Raw genomic sequence first — 14,819 nt, forward strand, 5'->3', positions numbered from 1 at the left:
TAAAAATAGATGTTTCTTATAATATAACAAATTTGCACTGGGTATCCTGGTGCAGAAGATATGGCCCTGTAGTTTTGTCATGTGATAAAATAGGTTGTAAGTAAAAGTATCATGGCTTGTCAATGCTTTTACATGAAAAATCAATAGCTATTCAAATGAAACTACTCAGAGAAATCAAAATTAGCTTTCTTCCTCCATGCAGAGTGACCTATTGCCCATCCCTTCTGTATAAGACACTGCTTACTTAGACACAGTTAATTGCTTGTGAAGCAGATATGAAGCTTTAACAGCTGCCTCTGGCTGGGGCCTGTGTCTTATCTCAGAAGGTAGTTAATCTTTCTGTGATTGTATTTGCTGGAACAATGTAATCAAATGAAGGAACAAAACCTACTTTCATTGTTTACTGTTCAATAGATGAATTAGACTGTGAAACAGATTTTAAAGTAGTTCACCAAGCTCACCTTAATGTTATTGTTTTAAAGAAAATACTTCCACCCTCCTTGTCTAGCTTCTAAAACCAGAATTATGCTGTTCTTGAACTAATTTACAAATAACGAGGTGAACATCTATTTCACAAAACAGCTGTATCTATAAAATAGTTCCTATATAGTGAATTTCTGATAGTACAAGTCATGGACTTCTTTTAAGCTGTTGATTATTTTTTTAGAATAAGCATAGGCCTTTCCAAATTATATTAGTTCAACTAGTGAATTATATGCAGCAACATGCAGTAGTGTGCCTTTTCTCTGGGGGGGGTGAAAGGTATGTTTTCATCTTATCATGAAGTACTATTATTCTCCTCAAAGGAGGCTTCCTTCATTACCAAAAAAAAAGCCTCTAAGTCTGAATCAAATATTTGAGTGAAAGATTTTTCAAGGTCTTGTTAAAAAGTCTATGTATTTGTTAGCCTGCTGGGTGTGCAAAGAGTCTTTGACATGGAATTAGAGTGGGACTGGCTGATGTAAAACTCAGAATTGTTCCAAGCAATAACAGACCCACATTAGTTTACTGTAGGTATGGCTCGGTGTTAAGAAAAATAGCTTACTTTTGTGCTTTTCCATTTTCCTACAAAACCAACTGTTCTTCCTCAAAGACTGAAAGATGGTGAAATAAAAAAGTAAGAGTACAGAATAAATGAGAGCTTCAACTTGGGAAAATGGAATGGAATGAAGGGTGGGAAGAAAAAGAAAAGACTGGGATGAGAAGAACAGAGCAAGGTGAAAAAGGTGACAAAAGAAATAGTTCATCACAAAGGCAATATTTCTAGTGGAACAAGAATAGCATAAGTTGGGAAAATGAGCTATTGCTTGAACTATTAAGCTTTCACAGAACACCATTTAAATAGTAATGAGTGTAATGTTAGGAGGCCATCTTACTGTTAATTTTTTCCAGTTACACTCAATTTCCCAGCAGGACTCCAACCCCTAGGATGACATCTTCTGCACTGGTAGATCAGTGTGTACAATACTATATAAAGTTATTCTTTTCCTATACAAACTCCTGAAAGCCCCTCCAATGTCTGCCATTATGGGATTTACCACATGGTCAGGGGTGACTGAGAACTCACCTCTGAGTTTTGCTTGCACCAGAGTGTCCCTTAGTCTAACACAGTGGGCTCTGGTCAGACCTGCAGGGATGGAATACTCCTAATTTTTCATTTGTTTAGCAAAATTATGTGTTCATTAGTGAAATGAGCATATTAATATTTACTTTCCTGGCCAACAAAAGGGTTGCTAAAACTAGTTATGCTTAAATCTACCACATGCATAAACAAAATCAACATGACTCAGTTTGTTACCATAAGCTTTATAGCATTATGAGGTTTGATAGAGGTTAAGGGATCCCAGTCATGTTATCACAGTGGTTCTTACAGACCCTCTCCAATCTTATTTTATACCTGTTCATCTATATCTGGAAACTTGCCCAGTTTTTGAAAATAGCTTTATTAATGGAATTGGCATTAGCTGTGATTTAACCTGATTTGCTGTTTCCAGATAGTTGAGTTTTTAACTTGCCTTTCAAGGAAGTGACAACTTCTAGACACAAAAAGAAAGGACCAGAGGCATAAAACAAAGGGAAGGAAAGTAGTAGTGGGGTTTGAAGTTACTAAACAACTTTAGAATGAGGAGGGAAGTAACATGATCAGCATTTGCATTAAATTTTGGAAGTCTCCAAGGTTTGCTGGTTGCTTTAAAAAAATACTTGATACAGAATTTTAGAATTCATTTTCTCCATAAAACTAGCTTCAGTTTTCCTCCTTTGTAGGTGGTGGCAATGAGAAAGATACATCTCTTTCTCTTTATGTGCTACTCATTATTAGGAATATCAGTCTTTTGGTGAGCAAAACCTGCAAGAGACCTTTTCCATCTGCTTTGGACATTCAAAGGCCATTCCTGTCTGAGTACAGCTGCTCTTCAGAGGAGCCCTTTTTTTTGAAGAGATTATTCCTGTGACAGACTTGCTGTGCAAGTTTGTAATCCACTCACATAAATGTCAGAACCATTAGTAAGATCAAAATATTTCATGTCAATAAGTATTCCTTATGCAAGATACATTTGATTTGACTTATTAGGCTTATAATAGCTGTATTTTCTTACTTCCCATATTAATTTCTGGTGCTAGTTAGTGCTTTACTAAAAAGTTTCTTAATTGTTGTCCCTTAGCAAAAGACAGTTCAATTAGTTATTTTTTACTGATGTATCCTGAAAAAACCCTGAATATCCTCTCATAACCTTCTTGAAACAAAGATATTTTTAGTTTAGAAGCTCCAGGCAAAAAATATTGAAAGGGACCTATCAAGAGACTTATTTTGACAGTTCTTTTCTTGTTAAAAAAAAATCAGAATGCTTTTCGCATCACTTGAAGATATAATGTTGGGTTTTTCACAGGCAAGATTGTCCATCTTCTGACTAGGGCTAATGTCAATGTTCATGCAGGCTGCTTTTAGTAAGTAAGCTCCCACACCTCTAATGACTTTTCAGTTCCATTAGTCTGCTATGTATTATTGATTTCAGGCATTATTGATTAATGCTGTATGTAGATTTATTTCTGTTCCTAGAGAGTAAAGGATTGGCACCTCTGTTTGATGAATGGTATCTTAGTGCTTGGTTTTGTCAGTTCTGTGCTGACTCCTCTTCCTCTGCTCTTTTCTGTCCCCTTTCCTATGTTTTTTCTCACTTAAATGTTAGGTGCTTTCCATCTACCTTCTCTGTAAGAGAAATTTGCACTAAACTTGGAAAGTATTAAGTAGTACAGAAATGAGAAACTCATGCATGTGCAGCAATGTTTTTTTCAAAGTTAACAGAGTGATGTTTCATTTGTGCTGCCCCTTCCAGAGCCTGACTCTGCCCATAGCTGCTCTGCTCCCTAGGGATCAGTGCTGCTGCCGGCACTGTGCAGGCTCTTCAGCCATTGAAGCAGCTCCTTATCCCACCCCTCCCAGGTTCCAGAGTCTCTGTAGCTCCCAGCTACATGGGATAACTTGGTGCTGGATTTCTCCCAATTCATTCAGGGCAATACAGTGCACTTTGGGTTTGTGACCAAGCCCCATAAACCCAGATCCAGTTCTCCAATCTCTTGAATTCAAAGACTATGAACTTTGGCTCCTTTTATCTTTTTAACTAGTAACTTATTACACTATATTTGTTCTTCTAGCTATCATTTAGTCTGTACTTATGAATTGCTTTATATGTTGAATACCTAAACTTCAGTCATCAGCAGCTCTGTTCAGTACAAGCTATATATCTTGGGCTGTTTTCTGTGTACTGTTCTACAGCTGTCTGTAAACAGTTTATGGCTTATGTCCCTGGAGACTACAGACATTTTACTCTTTAACAGAGTATATAGCTCTTTTAAGTCCCTCACTATTTCTGTTGCACAGCTATAATAATTTGACTTCATGTTTTGCTGTCAGCACTGATAATCTATACTGTATTTCAAAGTCAGGGGGTTTTAAGTATTTAAATGGTATTTTGGGGAAGTCCTACTTCATATCAGGTTATCAAATGTCTGTGAGGTTCAGTCATTCAAGTTAATTCTCATTTTTTAGAATGTATCGCCTCCATCAGCTGTGGGGCAGAAACACAAACATCACATGCCTGTGTATATTAAGATTTAGGACTTTCATATAGAAGTTAATGCAGGTGATTGTAAAATAAGAGTTACAGAAGTTTTAAATGTATCTGGTTTCATGTGTCTGGGTGGTGTTTTTCTGTTAGACCTCTCACCTAACAGCCATTTTTTTTCCGCAAAGAGACAGCGGGAAGTACTCTGTATTAAACGGAGCAGAAAGTTCCTCAGCTGGGGACAGGTGGTTAAAAAAGTTTTCCTTCCTGTGAAGGAAAAATATTTAAATTAATTTAAATAAGCTGAGTAATTTCTATCTTTTGGTAAATAAATAAGTTGTATCCTGAATTTAAACAGTGTCAACCTTCTGCCTCATGCAATTCTAATTATAAGAAAACAAATTGCAAATTATTCCTCAGAGTTTAATTAGTTGCAGTAAGTACATTGCACAAAAGATCACCAGCATCTTTGACTCCTACATACATATTTTCAGAAAAGTACCTTTAGTGCCCTCACAATAAATATATAGGTCAAGTTCCAGAACCAGGGCTCCAAAATGCTCATGCAGAGATATGATCGTGATCATTAAAGGACTAAAATACTCATCTCCCTACGAGTGAATGTTTTTCATATATCCGTAACTCCACAGGCTACCAAAAATTAAGAGCCTGGTCCCAGTGGAATAGTTGGAGAATGAAAAATAGTCCCTCTGAAGTCTCCCCTTCATGATTTTTCTATGGTCAGTGAATCATGATGATTCAATTTCACTAAGCAAAGGTAAGAAATTCAGAAGCACCATAAAAGTACAGGAAAAGCCTGAGAAACAGCAGTGATTAGAAACTATTCCCATGTTTATATTGCATTACTGTGTTAGGTTTTTAGTTCTATTCAGCCTCTCCATTCTTAGGCTTAATTCTTATACAAAAACCATGTTCCTAAATCTTCAGGTAGTCTGGGTGCTTCAGTTGCAGACACTTCTCTGGAATGTGAATCTCAGCTCTAATCATCAAACCTTGAAAAGCTGAGCTTTTAATAAGACTATCTGGGATATTAAAAAAATAAAACGTTTCATTAAAATTGGTGAAGCAAGAATTCATTTTGAGAAGAATAATTTCACTCCCAATAATTAGAAGCAAGGAAGGAAAGGGAGCTTGGGTCTCAGCTGGTTCATTCTGGCAACTCTTTTGAAAGTTACTTGCATGTCATGAAGGGAGCTGCTAAGCTGATCTGAAAACTGTTTTTTGTAGTATGACTGTGTTTTAAATGATACAAAGCCTTCCAAGAGAGGCTGTGTTAGCTTTCAGATTTCTGTGCTTGTGCTCAAGCTAAAGAGCAATTTAGCTTGGACCAAAATAACTTCATGGTTCAGACTGCAGCCTTTCTTTTCCCAGACTTTTGCACTGACAACTTGAAGCTCCGTTCCTACCTACATTCTGAATCCTTTTACAAACCCACAAAAGCGCCATCAATGTTTGAGTTAGATCACTGAAATATGGGCTGAGAAGCACAGATTTTCTGACCTGCATGGTGTTAGAGGCTGAAAGAGTATTTTAGGGAAATCTCTCTGTATTCTTGCACTCTTTCCTGGCATGCTGCTTTCAGTCACTGGATGTGGGGTTTGATACACCTTTGGACTGACTCATAATGGCCATTCTCATACTCTACTGTTTATGCTCAGAGGATAGGTCTGAGTTTCTTTGGTATTGAACTTAAGAGTGCTGCTATGAGGTATTTTTGTTCATGGAGTAAGCAACCATTATCACTGTTGCCTTGTTTGCAGTATACCAGAGCAGACTGAGATCTCTGCAGTTGTCTAATGATGGTACAAGTTCCAACTGTTGCCCAAGGAAGTTCCTCTCTGAACTGAGAAATAAATAGCTCTGCACTCTCACTCTAAAAGAAATCCAATAAAGTAACTGTGCCACAAGTCAATGAATTTGAAAACAAAGAGACTTTGTGGGCTTTTAAGTATGTCCATGGTCAGGAATATAGAAGCAAAAGTTTGTCCTGATTGCATGGTTAGGATGTTTTGAACTTCATTTAAATTTATGAAAACAGAAGTGACTGTATTTCTCTTCTCCCTGACTGCTACTTTTTTAGTATTCATTTATAATAAGTAATATTTTCACCTCTTGAGTGAGTGAAAGGCAGCAGCAATGCATTTGTTTAGTAAAATATATGTTCATTAACGGCAAAGGCTTAACTTCTTGGCTGGATAGAGTTTTGTTTTGGTGGGGGGAACAAGAGAGAATAAGAATAATTATTAAATTATGTTTGGTAACTGAAGCTGCAAAAAGGGGTAGAAACACACAAAGAAAATGTTTTTGTGACCAGGGAGAAATGCCTCTTAAACGTCCTTTTTTTTTTTTTTTTTTTTTGAGGTGTTCTGTAATTTTCATTACAGAAACTCTGCTTAGAAAAGAGCACATTAATTTTTCTCCCTAGGAAATGAAGTAGCTGAGTCATTCATTGGGAGTAAGATAAGGCCTGTCTAAATCTGATGATCATGAATCCACTTGTTTATTATGCAGGGAGAGGTCAGTCACTTCCTACTGGTGACATCCTTTCAGTTTGTACAAGAAGGAAACTGTATGGTTGTGTGCAAAATCAATCAAGCATCCTGGGGACTGAAGCCCATACTCAAGACTTGATGTTGTTCATGTGTTTTCTCTTTTCAAGAACATTTTTAGCCATCTGGAAAGGGCAGATAGAGTGCAGTGCCCAGCGTTCCCTATCCCATATATGAATTTCAGGATATTATTTCAGTGAAAATTTTTTACAGTAAGTAGAGATGACATGCTTGTCTATGTTTGTCTGCTCTGCCGCAAAATTATCCCCCAATTATGTTTTTGTGGTTTGCAACATCATTTGCAAGTCATAAGCAGGAATGCCAGTTCTGAAGGAAGTAGGCAGAACCATAAAACTAAACTAAAGTAAGAAACTGCAGTTTCTGAGGATTGGTGCCAGTATTTATCACTTTATACAGGTTTGCTTCTGAGGTGTGTGTGTATTCAGAAGGGTTACTCTTTTGCTTTTTAAATTCTGAAAACCATTTTTAGCTGTCCCCATTTTTATTAAAACAGAACCCTGACATTTTCTTGTAGTCATACTGAATTATTCACAAGTGCACCCAAAAAATTAAGCTGAGTATATTTGTTAAGCAAATTCATGGCATTACCAGAAAATGGAAGTCCTACTACATTTGCATTGCTCTATTGCTTAGAAATGTAAGGCAAGTCAAAACACAATCCCATCATGGAATAAAAAGTCTTTGGTCCAAAGAGCTTGCTATCAAAGTACAAAGAGACAAGAAATGGAGGTGTACTGGCAGGAGAGGGGCAGATAAAATCAGGTACTATAGTTCAGTGGTGTCAGCATGGCCAGCAGGCTGTGTGTGACTGCAGCCCAGCTATTGTCAATGTCTCTTGTTGCCACTGCCACCAGCATGCAGAACTGCATGGAGACAAGCAAATCATGCATGGTGGAAACTGTTCAGGGAATGATGGAAATGGGCATCACTGGCTGACAGGATGAGAGAGCTGGCAAGCCAGAGCTGTCTGAATGATGATAGCTAAGGGGGAGATAGAGAATCTATCAAGGCTTTTAAAAGTGAAAACCAGAATATCTATCTGATGTGGGAGAAAAGGGTGGAGGGTTGTCAAAGAAGGGGATGCAGGGCAACAACAGTTAAAGAAGGAAGTGGGGAGAGGATAGGATCAAAATGTAAGGGGCTTAGATTTAGTGGTATACAGTCTCCCTTGCAACCTTGCATTCTGTCTGCAAACTTGTGATAACTGTCCTGTACTTTCCATTAATTAAAGTTGGAATAAAAGGATGTCATAGCAACTGAAACAGAAGTCACTGAAGATCCAGAGGAGGCATTTAGCAGAGTAGGTATTAATAAAGGCCACACTACAGAGCTAAACAAAGAATGTGTTCATTTAGAGGCCCTGTGTTGACATTTGGGAAATCAGAGTCCACGGTGATAACAGGCTGGATGACAGCCCTAGCAGAAGAGTTTATGAAGAAACAGACATATGGCTTTATGCTTCTGTACACTGATAGTACTGATAGTATATCTGCACTGCATTCTGTTCTAGCTTAAGCATTAGGTCTGTTAGATTTCAGACTTTGTGTGAAGAGTTTTGAGTTGTAGCAGGGACAAACGCCTCATAATGTCTCTGTTCTCAGTAGCCATTACAGAATCCTGCCCAAATCTCATACAGAGCTGCAGCTGAAGCAGAATTTGGCGCAGGCTACTGCTGGCTCTTTGGTCTTGTGTAGGACACTGAAATTTCTTACAGACTCAGATGAAATATTCCCTGGCAATTTAATTTTCACTTGCTCATAGGCTCTTCTCAGAAACAGTTCAAATACAAGATTTTGAAAATTCAGTGATGCTAGTGAGTGATCTGTTTCTTCCTTCTTCTCCGGCTCCGGTTTCTGAAAGCACTGGGCACAGTGCAGTCTAGAACAGCAAAACAGGGCATCTGCAATGGCTGGGAGCTGCTGTGATTTGAGATGCCTGCTTATTAGTGCACCAACAGAATTTCCTCCCAACAGTGACTTGACAATTGTGGTTTGCTTTTTTTTCACCTACATAACCACTGATGGTATTTCTTGAAATGATAGGATTGCTTTTGCAGAGATGTAAGACAAGATTTGTGTGGCAGAAAATGTAATTGTATAGCCATCAGGGCAGCAAATGTATTCTCTGCAGATAATTTGTGGATAACAATGCTATTATCAAAGGAGAAAAATGATAATTCTTTAATACCAAGTGACATCCCACTTTGTTTACCCTCTGGTTATCATGAACTATTATTTCTCAAATACCAAGGTTTAAATTTTGATTGCTGCGTTTGGATAAAAATTGCTTCATAGTGTTCATCTTTCCTTAGTCTATTCATCAGAGATCTCTCTCCATTACTGTCCTCTGTCTTACCTGACAAGATATTTCTGCAGCCCCTCTCACAAGAGATTCAAGTCACTGAGTTCTGTATATTTCACAAGTAACTACCACATAAGCAGATGGGAGTAAAAAACCAACAATCAAAAACCAAGCAGAACCAGTAGTTCTTCCTGCAAGCAGTACAAGTTCTCTGGCAGTGCTGACCAAATCCTGGCACATGTGTGCACCTCTAGTGGCAGCCAGCATTTCGGTAGGGGGAAAATGCCTGATACAATTTCTCTGCAATTTTCTTTCTCGCCCCTTCCCTGTCAATAATCCTCCTCTTATTGGCATAGTATAGTAGCCGGGAAACACACAGTTCTGCTGTATCTCTGCATGAGCAAATCTTTCATAATGCAAAGATTTTTTTCAGCAAAAATTACAAAACAGCTTCAACACCACCATATGCTGATCCCACATTTCAGCCCACTGTCAACTGACTTGTATGTGATAGAGGCATGTTTACTAAGGGGAAGAGAATAACAAGGGAAATTTTCTTTAGTTTTGTATCTAATTATTGTCAAAAAGATGGGGCATTTTTTCTGTAATGATACAGCAACTTTTCAATTTTTTTAAAATATGATTTCTCCCTACCAACAGTATGCACTAAGCTGTACCAGCACAATCAGCTTTAATTCACACATGTGAGAAGGTTAGAGCTCTTATTTGGGAACTAGAAGTAGGGAAGCTTCCAGATGAAACTGTTTGAAAAGAGTTTGGCTAACCAGAGTTCCTTGGAGAAGGGTAGGCTTTGCAAAGAGGTTAAGCCACAGGAGACAGGGAAGGATGAATCTGAGGGCTCACTCCACAAATCAGGGTTAAGAGGCTTTTCTTGGTGGCACTGCAAATCCAACTTGGCTGGTTTTGAGAACTCTTAGTGCAACTACTTTGTGTTCAGATTCTGTGAGGAAGGACAAGAGGGACAGAGGTGGGCTGATCCTTTCAAGCTAGCTGCCCTTGAAGCCATGAACTCCCAGAGGAAGCTGGAAACACAGCTAGGGGAACTCAGGAGAGAAGCTGCTGGATTGTCCCTTCCATAGACTTGCAGCCTAATGCCATTTACAGAGCTACTGTAAGTGGACTGTTGGAGAGATCACTGGTGGAATCTTTTCATCTCAGTGGAAAATATTTTGGTTTTGCTAAGTATTAAAAAAAAAATCTTGTGCTTGAAGGAACTTTTCTAAGCCATCCTTTCTGGTTTGGCCCTTCTGTACTTGGCCCAGCCCTGGGATTCTCCCTCTCCTGCTGTGAGGCTAAACAGCCCAGAGTTAGAGCTTGCTGGCTGCACCCTACAGCTTGTGCCTTTGCTGTTCACCAGAGCTTGGCTACCTTACAAAATTAGAACTACCCATGAGGTGAATTATTCACTTCTATAGCACAATAGAAACCATGTTGATTTGATTGACTGTTTTCTATATTGTCTATTGATCGTTGAGGAGTTCCAAGAGTATGCTCCCATGAAAGGCCATACAGAACTTAATATTCAGTTTAACAATTCTATTTACAAAGGGTCTTCTTGCCTCCTGTGTCCCCTTGCCAAGTTGCTGCAGGCATTTAATTTTTATGATTAATAGAGCACACAGAAGATATATATTGCACAGCTCTCTCCCTGTCTTGTTTGGGGTGCCAAAGTTGCAGTGCACTCTCTGAGAACAGCTAAGAAGTGGGAGAGCTCCCCTCTGACAGATCTTAGCTGTTAAAAGGCAAGAAGAACACAGATGGTTGAAACCAGAATTCTGTGTAAAACGAGCAATCAGTTTTCACCTGCATATCTAAGCAGATATATTTGTTGCAGGTACCAGTACAAAAATAGGGCCCTAAAAATGCTTCTGAGGGAAACATGTTTTCAGAGGTTGCAGCCACTGAGAAGCAATACCAAACTAGATACCCGGGGCTCACACTATCCAGGGGGAGCTGTATGGGGAAGGCTGCTGTGGACTCAGATTTTATAGTGTGATTTTGCCTTTTGAAAAGCAGATACTGCAAATAAATGGACACTCAAATTAAAAATCAATAGTTCTTCCCCTTATCCTCACTTATAGGATTACCTAGCATGTCTGGAGGGCAAGCAGAGCCTATTTTGAGCACTGAGAATTGTCTTCCCCAAGACGTTTTCAGGAATTGTTGCTATTATTCCCCACAGCACAATGGGTAAAAGAAATTCAATCATTCAACTTATTAACAATACCAAACTTTGTTTTGTGAATGCCTCCTTTGTGGTAATTCAAATACCAGACCTGTGTCTGCACTCAAAAGTGGGACTTTACCTTTCCCATTTCTGAGTAGTCTGTTCCTCTTTCCATATGCTGGCCTTGGAAAACCTAGGTGAGGTTTCAGAGTTGAAAGAATCCTAGGTGAGCCTTTGTAAAGATGCCTCAGTCATTAATGCCTAGCTGACCATGCCCCTCGTCTTTTAGCTCTCCCAGCATTTCCCAAAAGCAATGTTTACCTTGTAGGCAGCAGATTACCTGTTCTTGCAGTGCACTCTGTATTCCTGGAGATGAGCTAACACCTAATTCCCCCCCACAGCTCCCAGCCAAAGAAGAGGAAAATGAGTTCTTTTCCCATCATTGTGAAAGAAATCTTATACTCATGTGGACTTTAATTAAATTTTATCCAGACATTCTCTTTCCCTTTTTCTGTTAGACAATTTTCTCAGTTTCCTGGAAGGGTCCCAGAGTCTGTGGTCTTCTGCTATTTTTGCCTGTAATTTATAAAAAACTGTGAACAGAAGTAAATTATCAGCAGCAAGAGGTTGCCTTGGGTCTGTGTGAGCTGGAGCTCATTCTGACACCACAGCCCTCCCTGAGCTGTGCTGTGCTGGTACCCAGAAAGGTGCTGCTCACACCCCAGTGCTTTGGCTCTGCCTGAGCAGTGCTGGCACTGCAGCAATGCTCTCTCTCCAGCATTCCCCCCTTGCCTGTGGGCTGGGGGTGGGCAAGATCTTGGCAGGGGCCATAGCCAGGAGAGCAGATCCAGCTGACAAAGGGATGTTCCATGTCACTGTGATGTCTGCTCAGCAAGGAAAGTTAAGAGAAAGGAGGATGCAGGGGGCATTTGTTATTACAGTGTTTGTTTTCTGTGATAACTGCTGGGCCTACTGAGGCCCTGCTTCCTGGGTATTGGCTGGCTTACTCCTGCTGATGAGAAGCAGAGAATAAGTATTTTCTTTTCCTCTGCTTCCATGCACAGACTTTGCTTTTGTTTTATTAAATTGCCATTATCTTGAGCCACAGGTTTTTTTCTATCTAATTTTCTCCTTCCCTCCTCATGCTACTGAGGAGGGGGAGGGATGGAGTAGCTTGCTAGGCAGCTGGCATCCACCTGTAAGCAGGGACTCTCAAGGTGGGAAGGCTATTCTCACCATAGTTCAATGTGACAGAATTCTGAGAGATTAATGCTAGAAAGGTTTTCCTTTCTCTAGAAGTTATTGGAGGGCAGTTCAGACCTGGGCCATAAACCAGGTGAACTTTATGCATGTTTCACACACAGAACTTGTGGCAGAAATGTTGGAAAGCTTTAAAATGAGCTGATGCCTTTGGAAAGTTCCTGGGGTCATAAACTGATATGTTTTCTCCATTAGGCTTCCCAGAAATAGAACAGAGGTAAGCTTTTGGTAGAGAATAAGCAAGGGAAAGAGAGAGAGAGGCCAAATTTCCCTCCTGATCCACAAGTCTAATGTTATGATTAACTTCAAGTGAAATAGCCTTAACTATAAAGAAAAACAGTTATTGCTCAACAGAATACTTAGAACTGTTCTTTCTGGTTTAACACTGCATATAAAGCAAAGAAAACCTGAGAGAAGAAAAGTTTTGTGAGTGATTTGCTGTATGTCTTTGTCCGACTCCCTGAGCCCTAGGGACAGAGTGAGATATCTCATACTTCAAACCTTGTACAGTTGTAGGATGATTCCTCGCCTTCCACAGAAGCAGAGTCATCACACATAAAACAGGGCAGCTGAATCACCTCTAGCAATTGGCCATAATAAAGGATCACACAACTACCATCATATGAGAACATCTCCACTGGCCATGAATCTGAGTGTTAGGTCCCATTTTCAGAAATAGTTTTCCTAGCTTTCAAGAGCCTAGCATTCAGAGAAGCAGAGTCCTAAGGCTAAGGAAGGATACAAAATGAGCAGCCATCTTTGGACTAGCATCTGCTTCCCAGTGGGAAAACTTTCCTTCTCTCCTTTACTCTGCATATTCTTTCATAATATGCTCTCAGGAACTGCTGAACTAATCAAAGTAATCTCTCTGCAAAGGCATGTATATCAACACCAAATCTAATGAAGCAGGAAGACAACTTCTATTATGTCTAATTTACTTTTAAAATATATATTTATTCTATAATTTGATTACTCTGACAAACATATTACAGGCTCCCCTAAAAATGCCAAAAACATCACTGCTTCCAGGCTAACTGGAAATGAAGTATTTTCAGTGCATTAACTTGTTGTTAAGATGAGAGGAAATAAAAAGAAGGAAAAATGCCATTTGTGACCCAGGGAAAAGGAGAACTTTATGTAGAAGTATGTAAATGGATTGAATGTTGGCATTGTCCAAAACTAAGACGTAAAGCAGAAAACTAAGAGGATCTAAGGAATGAGAATGTCAAGTCAAAGATCACATGTGATCTACTATTTATGCTAGATTGAATTGATACAATTGAAGATTGTATGTCTGAAACTTTGTCTTATCAGTTTGACAAGATCAGGATCCAACTGTGCAACTCCTTTGAGTACAGAGTTCACACATGGGAGACCTACCATTGCCTCATTTCTCTGCACGCCAATCATTTCTGTACTTTTGCTCTACTCCTTGATAAGCTTCCTTTTTAGATAGTACAAGCCATTGCCAGTTTCATATTGTGGCTTTCTGTAATGACATCTCCTGACTAATAGTAAAATGCAAAATTGTCTTCTAAAAAGGTTCTGTTCCCCAAAATGTCCAACACCATTGTTTGCTGCAGCATCCTTACGGTGCAAGCACTGTGCATGCACAGAGAGGTGGATTTGGAGTTCACATTAATGTCTTCTGAAGTTTGTACATTAATGTCTCATCCACCATTACCCTGATATTCATGTGTCTGATGTCAGAGAGAAGAAGGGAAGAGCACACTCTACAAAGTGACTATAGAATCTCAGACATTTGCAAAGATGAAACTAGTCAGTGGATCAGCCATCTCTGGGTGCAGTTCTGCCACAGCTGGTTTAAATCTGGCTTGGTTGTGTCTACCAACACTGCAGGGCAGGGACACTCAATGAAATCTCTCTGCCTTTCACAATGGACTTGCTAATAATTATTCTTTGGGTGTCACGGTTTGAGAGCATGTAGAGTCTAAGAAGTGTCTCTGCTGGTTAATGTTCAGTGGCCTGGTGACAGCAAGGATTGCTTCCCTCCTTAAAGGACTATCAAAAAGATTGCTTTCCTCCTAAAATGACTATCAAGGGAAACTGCAGCACTATAGGTGAGTGCCCTTCATTAGAGGCACAGCTCCCATTCACTCAAAGAAATGCAATCCTTCAGTTTATGGCTAGGTACTGCAGGTGTTCATTTAAGGAAAGGTACATGGGCAGAGCTGGGGGAATGCAGTTCCTACCATCACTAACACAGCCTTCTCACAAAGGCTTTCCAGTAACAGTTCACACCATCTATTTTTAATACCAACTGCAGTGAAGCTAATAGCTTGCATCAGGGTCATTTGGACTGTGGGTGGAAGGCCTAAACTCTGTGATACTTAGGCTGCAATATGTGCTAGAAGAGCTTTTTCACACACTGTGCCTAATTCTCTGTTGCAATTA

The sequence above is a fragment of the Fringilla coelebs genome, assembly GCF_963513975.1.
Source record: "Fringilla coelebs genome assembly, chromosome: 8".
In the NCBI taxonomy this organism is placed as follows: domain Eukaryota; kingdom Metazoa; phylum Chordata; class Aves; order Passeriformes; family Fringillidae; genus Fringilla; species Fringilla coelebs.